This window comes from Chiroxiphia lanceolata, chromosome 1, assembly GCF_009829145.1.
Source record: "Chiroxiphia lanceolata isolate bChiLan1 chromosome 1, bChiLan1.pri, whole genome shotgun sequence".
Lineage (NCBI taxonomy): Eukaryota > Metazoa > Chordata > Aves > Passeriformes > Pipridae > Chiroxiphia > Chiroxiphia lanceolata.
In genome coordinates this window covers 88,958,872-88,972,589 of record NC_045637.1, presented here as the reverse complement: position 1 = coordinate 88,972,589, position 13,718 = coordinate 88,958,872, and positions in this window count along the sequence as shown.

Sequence of the window (13,718 nt, the reverse complement as noted above, 5' to 3'; positions counted from 1 at the left end):
GGCTGTCAGGGAACAGATTCAGCCCTCTAAGTACCATAAACCCATTACCCGCATTAGTCAGTAATTGCAATACCTTTATTCATACTTTCAAAGTTCTTAGGGTCCTGGTGCTGGCTAACCACACAACATTAATTTCTATAAATGTTCTCTCTTTCCATCTTTGTAATAGAACATGGACAGTCTTCTGGGGCAATTAATACCCAAAAAGGCACGGAAAACTTATATACCATGTTATATTTATATGCATGTCTGTATCACACCAAACTCTTTAATCTGGTTTCCTTGGTGTCAATTCCCTATGAAACTATGCTGGCATTTCTAGTAAATTACAGGTTGCAGAAATTTGCACTGTTGGAATTGAAGCAACCATATGGGAGGACTATACCAAGGAGGAAATAATCCATGCCATCTAACAAGGTTGCTTTGACCTAGATATCTTTAGTAAACCACTAATCAAGCAAAAGGCAGTGAAAGTCATACAGTATTCTTCTGTCATGTAGGAGGATGCAAACTTTTTTCTTCTCCTTACATAAGACAAAAATTTTCCTTGAACCACTCATTGTAGAAATGATGGGCACAGTCTAGGAGTAGATGACGTCTACTTGGCCCAAACCTCTTGCATATACAAAATTCACAATCAGGTGTGACACCAGTAAAGTCTAGTAAAAGAAAAATCTTGTATGAACACCCACAACCCTAGATAAATGACAAGCAGAGTGGGCTCACACCTGATGTTTTACATGTTTAAAAGCATTTTCTATTATTAAGACTGCCTTCCCCATAAAAAAACTGTTCACCATTATCTCAAAGGAGAACACATAACAGTGCAATGAGGGCTAAAAACCATGTAGTTGCAGCATCACTATATAAACTGAGTACTAAAAAAGCATCCTTTAAAGAAGGTCTCACAAATCCTTATTCTGACTATTAGAAATAACCAGAATTGCAAAACCAATATGCAAGTTTAAAAAAGATTTTTAAATGTACTATGGTTTTCCAAGAATTCTTACTTTGTGATAAAAATTTAGTTATCATTCATTCCTGCATACTGTAGTCCATCTAGCAATCAAAATTAGTTTCAGAAATGCAAGAATGCAAAGTCTCCTTGCTGCTGCCAACAGAATTTGCCAAAAGGAGTTTGTTTCCTAGCCAGCCATTGCACTGTGAAGAAAGACACAGGACTTCTGGTGTAAGTCATCTCTCCTAATAGATGGAGAGATGGGGTGGTGCTGCTGGTGATTGCTTTTGGCTTGCAGACCTCCCCAGTCCGGCCCATAGCACTTCTGACTCTGCGACTCTCAGACACAGTTTCAGTTTAACCAAGGTGGTTTATCAAGAAATACTGTGGTATCTAATTTTTATTGTATCCTAGAGTAAGTACTACTGCACTCTATCCTTTCCTCTAACAAACTGGCACAAAGAAAAAAAATTGCAACTCAGTTTTCTGCAAATATCACTTCTTAGACAAGCTTTTGTGAAACAGTGTATATATTTATGCAGAATATTTACTAACATTAGAAAGGTATATAAAATATAAAAAATTAATAAACAGAAAGTATTTTCTGCTCACGGTGAATGTGTTATTTTACTCAAATTCTATTCAGCAGGTCAAAAATAGTAGGAGTTGAATAAGTTTGGAAAGCTTTGGACATGTTTATATAATAGATTACATTATGAATATCACCACTGAGTTACTCTTCTCTGCTCCTTCAAGATTGTCCACACTCTTGTATGTTCATGACAAACATATAGCAAAATACCTTGTTGTCTGCCTATATTATATCCACTTCTAGTTATCACCAGAAGCTATACAAAGGTTACCTCTAGGAGCATCCCTCCGGGGCATGGAAAAGTGCATCCTTAATATTTCTGTTCCTTTTATTCAAGCAGCCAAATATCCAAAGCAATTGTGGAGAATACATTCAAAGCTGAAATTAGGTTAGTCACTTCCAACTCTGAAGAACAACACTGAATGCACCTGAATCCATTACCCAGGAAAACATGGAATCAAACTGCAGCACTGAGCAGATTAAAAAGCACTTGCACTTAAAAAAAAAAAAAAGAAAACAACTAACAGTATTTACAACAAAACAGCTGAATGAAATAGTCTTTCTCCAGGTCTACAGAGCAGCAGTGAGCACCAAGCAAGGTTCAAAAATGGCAAAATTAAATCTAGCAGAAGTTCAGGCATAGGCTGCCAAGTATTGTGTGCAGCAGGAAAACTATTCATCCTTCTACCAGACTTCCAGTTCAGTATTAGGTGAAAACACCTCATCATTTTCAGTAACCTCACGCTGATAGTCCAATTGCTTAAAATGAAAAATAGTTTTGCCAAAGAATATTAAATTCAGGCAACATTTGCTGAGCCTAATAGCATGTGAGCACATGGCCACAGAAGTGGCAAGAACAAAGATCAATATTTCAGAGTCTCAGTTTGGTGAGAAACAAACCCTTTACTCTCCAAAAAAACATCACAGAAGTTGAAACCTATATGAAAAGCTTGTTTAGTAATTCGATTGCATTTTTGTTCCTTCAGACTTATGACTTAATCCACAGGCTTCATCTTCCGGTAATGAAACGGGCACAAACCATTAAAAGGAAAATTTACTTATCCCATAATACTATTCATATACATGATTAGAGAAGCTTTCTTGATCCTGACTAACTGTTGAATTTCATCCAACTAAAGTCAGTTCCAATGAAACTTTTTTCTATGACTATCATACATGCAAAAATATTTCTAAAAAAAAAAAAATCACATAACAGAATATATATACACATACATATGAGTAAATTTTTAAAAAAAAAAGTGACAAAGGCACTGAGCCAGCAAAATTTTGAGAACAAAGACAAATCTGCCTGTCTTCAACAACAAATTCAAAAAATTATAATATAAGAATCAGACTATATTTTAGATGGCAAAGTAAAGTCAAACTCTCCTTAAAACTGAAGCATTCTGGGACAATGATCACTGGGCTGTGAAAGGAATTAATGAGCTCTAACACTACAAGTACTACTGCCCACTGTGTTATAAATGCTTCTCTCACTTCTTCAGTTTTCTCACCTGCAAACAGGAGCTAGAATAAAAACAGCATGGTGTTTGAAGACTACTTCTGAGAGCTTACATCAACTTCAGAAATTATCAGACACTGTACTAGATCAAAGTATTACAGATAAATGATTAGATTAAAAGGCCACATTTCTATGCAGATGACTTTTCACTTCAGGAAACAAGCAAACAGAATGGTTTTCATTCTTTCATAATGGAAAATGTCATAAATCGACAGTGTAAAAGACTGAAGAAGGCCACGGAAAATTACACAAAGGAACTTGTGTATATACTAAAAAAGTATATATCTGTTGGTTTTGGAAGAGTCACTGAAAGATGTCCAGACACCTCAGAAAAAAGCAATGATCCTTGTTAGTGAACCCTGGAAGAACTGGGCTGGGGAGTGAACTATCAAAGAGCTCCTAATAGAGAGGTTCCAAACTAGCAGAGTTCTAGCTACTTCCCATAAGGAACGGCCTTTAAGATAGACGAAGTGCAATATCTTAGAAGTAAAGGAACATGAAATGAATATTTTCATAAAGCAGGTGCTCTTCCAATACAACTGTAGTATAGCACATTTTCAGAATGGCTGATTGCCATTATTGCTCACACAAACAAATAGAATAATTCTAACCATGCTTACCAGTCAAGGCGTTTGCCACAGCCAGGACCATAAAAGAACAGTTCTTTATTTTAGTAAATCTACAAAATTTATTTTTCTCCTTCTTTAAAAGAATGGATTAATCTTCAAAATTTAAATGTAGTGGGTTCACTGGAACTAAAGGCCACTAGTTTCTATCTAAACAAAAATTGCTTAACACTACCTTTAATCCTTTACAGCGAACCCTGCTGATTCTTGCTCATAGAAGGATTTTCTGCCACCAGCTTTTGTGCCCCAAGTAATTTTCGTCTTTCTCACACACCATTAATAACGCTACTGCTCCAGGTATCACTAAGCAACATAATTAATGGAGCCTAAGTACACTGCAACCTAGCCATGCTGCAATGTGATTTGGGTCTATAAAGAACATGCTGAAGGCTTTGGCAGAATTGGCAAGATCATCCCAAATAATAATGCTGTGTGGGTTCAAAATAAGGAAAAAGAAAAAAAAAAACCACAGAAACACACTACCTTCAACATAACCAAGCAATCAGGATACAACTGTAATAAACTGAGAATAATAAGCATGTTATAGTGCTACTTAACTTATTTGTAAATATCAGTTTAAATTGCTTAGCAAAGGAAAAAAGCTTGCAATATGGACCACGGGGGAAAAAAAGACTTTAGATTATTGGCCTAAGTTCAGCAGCAGAGTTAGCAATTTATGGACTTGATTATACCTTCAAAATGAACAATAACCCAGTAACTACTGCAGTAGAAAGGTACTAAATTTTTATGATATGGGGTAATCAGGTTGGCTACCAACGACATAGTAGACATGCTGCAAAGAAGAAACAATTCACATTAAAACAGTCAAGTAACAAATTCCCTTCTTGAAAAGGATATTTTTCTTTTTATGATGTCTTTAGCAGACTGTAGGCTGTTTCTTTAAATGAATGCATATGACACACTTAATTTTCAGGCACACTTGGTTACAGAAACAGGCACCGCACTGTACATCATGTTTAGAAATAAATAGAGCTGTCATACTAGGATTTATATTGACATTTACATCAGACTCTTAATCTGTGCAGATTTGACAGATAGGAAAAAGTCAGTCACCCCATATATAAATGACGCTTACATATTCATAATCAAAATATTCTTGGTTGTTTACTCAGTAAAGCAAAACTAGTTTCTTTATGCATCTATACTGTGGCAGTAAATAGTCTGACATTTCAGCATATTCGGAGATGGTGTGCTAGGTTATTGCAATTACTATTTCCAGTAAAAATTAAGGGGCAAAATTGTGGTGCTTTTTTTTTTAAAAAAAAGGTGGTTTTTTTTGTAGCAGGTTGAAAAGAATTGTATTCTTTGCTTCATGGTGTAATGGTTACTCACAGTGTGTGGAATTAGCAATTTCATGCAAAATCAGTAAACTTTTCCCTTCTACTGAGCGCTTGAATTGTTAATAAAAATGAAATAAAAAATGAAGTACTTATGATAACTCAATAAGCACTCAAAGAAATGTAGTGCTTTTTAAATAACTTAATGCCTACATGAGTGCTATAAAAATTATGCAAATATAATTGTAAAACAGAACATTCAAAAAATAATAAAAATAATATCCAAACTATTTTGGACTCTGCTTTTTTTTTTCCAATTTCTTGCTATCTTCTAGAACTTAAAACACTTTTTACACTGTCCTCTCCTGAATGTTTGTGCAATGAGTTGAGCACAAATTTGGGCATGATCCCTGTAAATTCTCTTTTCACCCATAAAAGATATAATTTTATGTGGATTTAGGGCAGGGAGAAATAGACTTAGTTTTAAACAGTTTCAGTAGGTACTCTTAGCTGTCATATGGATCCATTCTCAGATAACAGCAGGATAGAGATTAGGATAGTTTAACAGAATTTACAATAAAAACGGTTCAGCACACAGGGAACAAGTTCTCAACCCTTCTAAAACATAAGGAAAAATTAACACAGGAGGGAGATCTGCATTCCCTTCTTACCTTAGACACTGTCCATATGAAGTCCATATAAACATAAGCGTATCAGTTTTGATGCCCATAAAGCAGTGACAAAACTGCTTCACAGGAGTCCTGCTTTAGTTTGAAAGATACTCACAAGACACTATAAAATATCATAAAAACACCCATGAGTACAAAACAAGTGATATGAAAATTCATTTCAATACTTTCCTATGCATAACATGTTAGTTTCTTCAGATTACATTATGTTATGGAGGTTTTCACAGTCTTGCCTTCAGAAAAGTTGAAATTCGTATAAAATCCATAATTTATTATACTAGGTCCTTAGTAATAAATACAGTATACTGCTTTTAACTGCAATTGTGGCTAATTCCCAGCTGGTTTTATTTTTCTAGTACATCAGCAAAGTACACAGAGTTCTTTGACTCAAATTATTAACTAATATTATAAATTAATTAAGAAGAAAATAATATAGTGTAAAAATTACTTCAACCTCCTTTTAGGAGGAATTAAGATGTAATGATGAATGAAGTTCAGAAACTCAGAAATTTTGCTTCTTATTTATGTCAACACAATATAAAATATTTTTATGCTTATCTAAAAGTATCATTCTTCAGCCTGGCCTGTCCAAACTTATTCTCTCCCCAAAGCTACCAAACAGAAATATAAAACAGACCTTGTATTCTCCTTTCCTTCTTCCAAAAAACTATCAATCTTGCCTTTCCAATACCCACTTGACACCAAAAAACCTGTTTGTTTGTCTTCCAGAAACATGCCTTGCCTGTAAAGCACCACCTTCCAAGTTTATGTACTTTGAAATATTACATCATGCATACGTATATCTATAATGGTGGAGGAAGTGGCTAAGCCACTATCCAACATATTTGAGGATTCATGGCAGTATGGTGAAGCTCCCACTTACTGGAAAAGGGGAAATATAATACCCATTTTTAAAAAGGGAAAAAAGGAAGACCCGGGGAAGTACAAGCTCGTCACTATCACCTCTGTGCCTGGTAAGATCATGGAGCAGATCCTCCTGGAAACTATGCTAAGCCACGTGGAGAACAAGGAGGCAACTTGTGACAGCCTGACAAATCTGGTGGCCTTCTATGATGAGGTTACAGTGGTGGTAAACGAGGGAAAAGCAATTGAAGAAATTTACCTGGATTTCTGCAAAGCATTTGGCACTGTCTCACACTATGTCATCATCTTTAAACTGGAGAGACAGGGATTTGATGGGTAGACTGCTTGGTGGATAAGGAATTGGCTGGATGGTTGCAGTCAAAGAGTTGTGGTCAATGGCCACTGTGGAGACCAGCAACGAGTGGCATTCCTCAGGAGTCAGTATTGGGATTATCACTGTCTAATATTTTCGTCTGTGACATGAACAGTGGGATTGAGCACACCCTCAGCAAGCTGACCAGAAAGCTAGTCATATCCTGGGCTACATCAAAAGTGTGACTAGCAGGTCAAGGGAGGTGATTCTTGCCCTCCACTCTCATGTGACCATATATGCAGTGCTGCATCCAGCTTTGAGGCCCTCAACATAAGAAGAACATGGACCTGCTGGAGCAAGTCCAGAGGAGGGCCATGAAGACCATCAGAGGGCTGGAGCACCTCTCCTGTGAAGACAGGCTGAGAGAGTTGGGGTTGTTCAGCCTGGAGAAGACTCTGGAGAAACCTTAGAGCAGCCTTGCAGTGCCTAAAGGTAGCCTGCAATGAAGTCAGAGAGGGACAGCACGGGGGGCAATGGCTTTACATGGAAGGAGGCTAGGTTTAGATCAGACATTAGGAAGAAATTATTTACTATGAATATGATGGGGTATTAGAATCTGTTGCCCAGAAAAGCTGTGTATACCCCATCCTTGGAAGTGCTCAAGGCCGAACTGGATGGGGTTTTCAGCAACCTGGTTTAATGGAAGGTGCGTGCCCCTGCCCATGGCAGGGGGGTTGCAACTAGGTGATCTTTAAGGTCTCTTTCAACCCAAAGCATTCCATGGCATCTTCACTTACCAATTCCATGAGCTTTGCAGTACTCTTCAGTCCCAGATACATCCTGGTTGGTAATCTGTTAAAGGTCCCTAACTGAGCATTATAAAGGCCAAAAACTTGAATGGCTTCAAAGTAAGATAAACAAAGTGTTGGAGATGTCTACTAGAGGCCATTAAACAATCTATACACAACATCCACACAAGTTACTAGCACAAGCCAGGGGGCTATGCTAAGAGGAGAACTACTTAGCTATCCTCAGGTCCTTGGACTCTATCACAGAGAATGACTAAACAGACCTTTGATATGACCTAATACTTGTTCTTAGGTTAACTTTCAAGAGCAGAAATCTGTCAACATTTAGAGAGGGACCTCACTTCCATCCCTCAGCAGTCAGGACCTGACTTCAAACTTTGCTCAGCCACAACACACTCCATTATTTACAATCTAGAAGGCCCTAAAGTATTACAAAAATCATGCAATAGGACAGTGAGAAATTTTTTTATAGAAAACATTCTATCAAGCAACCTTCCTCACTAGTACTTACTCTGCCATTGTCTCCAGCGGAGCAAATGACCTGCAGGCACGAGTGAGACAGCTTTTACTACCATGCTCTAGAGTGTCATCAGTGTAATACCGTCAATTTCAAGTCATAAGCCTGTTCAGAACTGCGTATGAATAAAAGGAAGTTATTCCAAAAAAGGTTGCTTGTGACCTAAACTGACTGGTAAAGTTACTTTAACCACCTCTGGACACAAAGTACAAAACAATTTGCGTGCATCCTGGCTTAAGCACAGTTTTTCTGACATCAACCGGTTATGACTGCAAAATTCCATATGTTGTTATTCCAAACAAGTTGTAGAATACACAACTGCACATCCACTCTTTCTGAAAAACATTACTTACTGTTTGCATTTCTAAGTACTAGCATTTATATGCACCAGTGACGAGACAGAAATAATGAAGTTATATCTAGACTGTTATCAACACTTGATAGATTATATGCCTGGCCCTATGTTCCATGTTTTAAGTGTAATTTAAAAATTTAAAAATCAGTATTACAGTACTTTGTAATGTCAGAAGGCAGAACCTTAATTTAACTTTATAATTCTAGATACAATAGCTTTCCTTTGAATATGAAGTGATGCATCACACATTTCAAACACAGCATTCTATAATCATACAGCTCTTTGTTAATGTTAAAACCACAATTTAGTTTCTGAGGACATAAAATGCGGTAGTACAAGGAATACATTAGAAATGCTTTTTAAAATCAGGCTAAGAAAAATAATTGTAGCTGGAATTTAAGTACAGAAAATTAAAGGAAAGTATTCAGAAAATCTTTATTAGAGAAGCCTAAATAACATATACTTTTTAATAACATATACATTAAAATACATAGATTTTTAATTGCATTGATATTGTGATACTGCATTAGCCATCCCCATCTTGGATGGGCACTTATTCCTAATTTTAAAAACGATCCTAGCATAAAGCCCATCAAGTTGTTCTTCTGCTTGTGTCTTATTTATTGTGTTCTCATTCCACCATGTCTCAGAGTAATAGCAATAAAAACCTGTACAAAACTGGCAGAAAAATCCTACTGTGGAACACACAGTATTAAATTATCAGTCACACAGTATTAAATTATCAGTTACACCATTATATTTTTCAACAGAGGAGAACTATTGCTTTTCTTCCTCTTCCTTATGCTACAGAGGTAAACAGATGCTCTTCTTTTCTCAACCAAATTTATAGGTTCACTTAACTCCCACTAACTCAGCGGATGACTGGATATGACGGCCAAAATACACTTTCATCTAACCAAAATATTTACTTTTGTGTGACGCTTATTTGTCTCAAATATAAATCCCAAAAAAAATTTCACAGAAAAAATTGGCTGTTTCGCATGTAATTCCCATTTTTGGTAAAGATATTAAACCAGTAAATGACATTGGGTTTAGCTGTTTCAAGACTCACAAACTGCATCCTCATTTGCATATGTCATGATTTAATCAACACAGCAGATTCTAAAATTATTTATGCCAATAACACAGAGATCTGAGAGGGTGGCTTCAAGCATTTGAAAATGGTATTAATTTGCCTTTCATGCTGAAATATAACAAAACCCCTCATTGTTCTGCTTCATTAACTTCATTTACTTATCACTCAGGTTGAATATTTGTGGATACTTGTGTCATTAATGCTATACCTATGCACATGTTTCATGGGGAAACATACCTGTATTGGGTAGTATTCTTAATAGGAATACACACTATGCCACAAAGATATTACTGTCCATAACCCATCAGCAAAATGTAAAATGTGCACCTGTTATAAATATTCCATATTTATGAACCCTTCCACAAACAAGAAATGCCTAATAGGCAACAAAGCCTATTATGAAGTTGGTATTTCTATATTGGACTGTAGTGAACTTGTCAATAAAGCTCTTGTCAATAAAACTTCACCCAACAGTATTATTGTGTATCTTCACTTATGTACTCCAGAAGAAAAACATAGGATTAAGTCTGTGCACAGACTAAGCTTCCCCATTGATACCTTGAGTTGGTCAAGAAGAACTACAGACAAGCAGTGTGAGAACTTTAGATCTTTAATACTTCCACTGCCTCTGCTTGTGATGTACAATATCTATTTCCTGGATAAACAGAGAAGTTAAGTCCCCAGAGCCTGAATCCAGTACCTTTCATAAGCCCTAACTTCATTTTTACAAACGATAAAAGAAAATGCAATTTGCTTTCCAGCTTTACCAGTAATCCATATGTGTTCATATTGCAGACTGCAAAAGCATCTGTGAGATCAATAATAAACATCCTACTCGTCGTTTACTCTTCTGCTTTATTTAAAGAGAACATTCTCCAGCATACACCCCACTCTACACTTTCTCCAGTTTGAATGATGGAATATGGATAATAGACACAGAATACACTGCAAATAGCAAAATACATGTTCTATATTAATAAGCAGGAGAACTCCCGAGTCAAAATAAAGCGGCCTAATTTCTACATTTCTGAATTTAAAGAAAAATAACAGTAAGATATCTACAAGTCTCAGATATCAGGGAATATCAGATCACATCTGCCAGTGTGTCTCTCCTCAACGCTCTTATTAGTCAAGAGCCACACATACCTAGGTTCCTTCCATCCACTTAAAGGTTACTTAGTCAATACAATTTTAGTGGTGCAGTTTACTTTTTCCTGCTTTCTGCCTGCTTCTGAGTCATTAAGGCACAATCACAGAGTCACAAAATGGGTAAGATTGGAAGGGACCACTGGAGGTCATCTGGTCCAACCTCTCTGCTCAAGCAGAGTCCCCTAGAACACGTTACTCAGGATTGTGCCCAAACAGCTTTTGAATATCTCTGGTAAGGGAGACTCCACAACCTCTCTGGGCAATCTGTTCCAGTGCTCTGTCACCTGCGCAGTAAAGAAGTTCTTCCTCATGTCCAGGGGGAACTTCCTGTGTAATCACTCCACTTACGTCCATAACAGTACGGTTTATTAGAGATGACATATCTAGAGAACTTATAGGAAGCTAGAAAATGCCAGCTGGTCACATCCAAGCTTGAATATATTTTCTTGAATCATTGGGATCATTATTTCTATCACGGAGACAGAGAAAAGCACTATCCATATTGTTGCAAAAAATCACAATATTTGCTTACTGTGAAGTCCCTCAACCCAGGTAAAGGAAATCCAAACCAAGAACCTCTCAAGAAGATGGCTCCAAGTATTTTAAGATTTTAAATGCTGGTGCACTTGTTGCTAATATCTATAATACATAATGATTTACTATGCTGGCACTGGAAAAGGTAAAGCAAAACTTTTAAAACAGTGTAAACATAAAAGCTTGAATTTCCTAAATATATATTTATTGTCCTGTAGTGTTTATGTATAACATTAAATAGTTCTGCATATTGTTACAGAAAACACAGCACTGCCATTTTATAGCCTGATATGATTAATAATAACTAGACTTTATGTATCTTCAAGTTACATCTAATTTGCACAGTTTCCAAAAAATGCCTTTAGCTACCTTTCTTCCCAGTTCTTTGCCTGATTCCTTTGGCCCTTATGGTCTCTATGTATTCTGCTGTTATTGCTCTCATTTACCTTTTTGCTTGTCATTATTAAATACCTTTATTATTTCCTACTTGCAGCCTCACACAGATAGATCACAAGAAGGTCACCCTGGCAATACATTTTTGCCATTTTTTATGAAGGCAGCAGCTTTGCATGGGTGCTTCACTGCACACATCAGAATGGCAGAGCATCAACCAAAGCCCAGAACAAAACTTGTCAAGGATTCTAAACAGTCTCAGTTTCACTGCAGCATGAAACAGTCACCTTCTCCTGGGGCTTCTAACAGAATCACAGCATCAGTCAGGTTGGAAGAGACCACAGTGGGTCATCTGGTCCAACCTCTCTGCTTAGGAAGGGTCATCCTAGAGCACATGGCACAGGATTGCATCCAGACGGTTCCTGAGTATTTCCAGTGAGGGAGACTCCACAACCCCTCTGGGTAATCCGTTCCAGTGTGTGGTCACCTGCATAGCAAAGAATTTCTTCTTCGTATTTCTGTGATTCAGTTTCTGCCCATTGCCTCTTGTCCTAGTGGTTAGCACCACCAAGAAGAGCCTGGCTCCATCTTCTTGGCACCCACCCTTTAGATATTTACACATATTAATGAGGTCCCCTCTCAGTCGCCTCTTCTTAAGGCTGAACAGGCCCAACTCCTTCAGCTTTTCATCATGAGAGATGCTCCAGTCCCCCAGTTACCCTCATTGCTCTCCTCTGAACCTGCTCCATGTCTCTCTTTTACTAAGGAGCCCAGAACTGGACACAGCGCTCCAGATGTGGCCTCACCAGGGCTGAATAGAGGGGCAGTATCACCTCCCTTGTCCTGTTAGCAATGCTCTTCCTAACACATCTCAGGATTCCGTTGGCCTTCTTGGCCACAAGGACACAGTTGCTCATGGACAGTTTGTTGCCCACCAGGACCCTCAAGTCCTTTTCCGCAGAGCTACTTCCCACCAGGTGAGCCCCCATTTTCCAGAGCATTAAGGTGATCCTGCTCACTGAGGACCTAAAGTAACGCTGAACAAACCACGCCCAGGCAGAGAGGTGACACCTTCACACCTGCCCCTGTCACTGCGGTGCCCCCTTCAGGTGGCCACAGGGGGTGCAGTCAGGTGAGGAGCCCCTCAGGCCCTCTCAGGTTCCTGCTGCCCCGGGGCTCCTTCTTCATGTCCTGTTGTGCTGTAGTGGGACATGGCACATGGCAGAGTTATTGGTCAGGAGGGTCAGTGGTATCCTGGGGTGCACTGGGAAGCATGACCAGTAGGTCGAGGGAGAGGATCATCCCCCTCTGCTCAGCCCTGGTGAGGCCACATCTGGAGTGCCGTGTCCAGTTCTGGGCTCCTCCGTACAAGAAAGGAGCTACTGGAGAGGATCTGGCAGAGAACACAAAGACAATGAGGGGTCTGGAGCATCTCTTTTGTGAGGAGAGACTGTGGGAGCTGGGCCTGGAGAAGACTGAGAGGACCTCATCAATGCATATAAATATCTCACAGGCAGGTGTCAAGAGGATGGTGCCAGATTCTTTTCAGTGATGCCCAGCAACAGGATGAGGAGCAATGGCGATAAACTGAACCACAAGAAGTTCCACATCAACATGAGGAAGAACTTCTTTATGCTGAGGGTGGCAGAGCACTGGAACAGGCTGCCCAGGGAGGTCGTGAGTCTCCCTCTCCGGAGACACTCCAAACCCACCACGACACGTTTCTGTGTCACTTGCTCTAGATGGCCCTGCCTTGGCGGGGGGATTGGACAGGATGATTTCCAGAGGTCCCTTTCAACCCTAACCAGCCTGTGATCCCCCCACGAGCAGCCGCCCACAGCCCGCTTTGGGAGCCCCGCCGGGCCCCGCCCTTCCCTCGCAGTGGGCGGTCTCTGCATAGTCCCTCCCCACGCGCGGGCGGGAGCTGGGGGGGCGCCACCGCCTCCCGCCCCAGGCCGGGTAGCAAAACGCCGAGCGAGCGAGCGGCGTTGTCTCGATGCGCT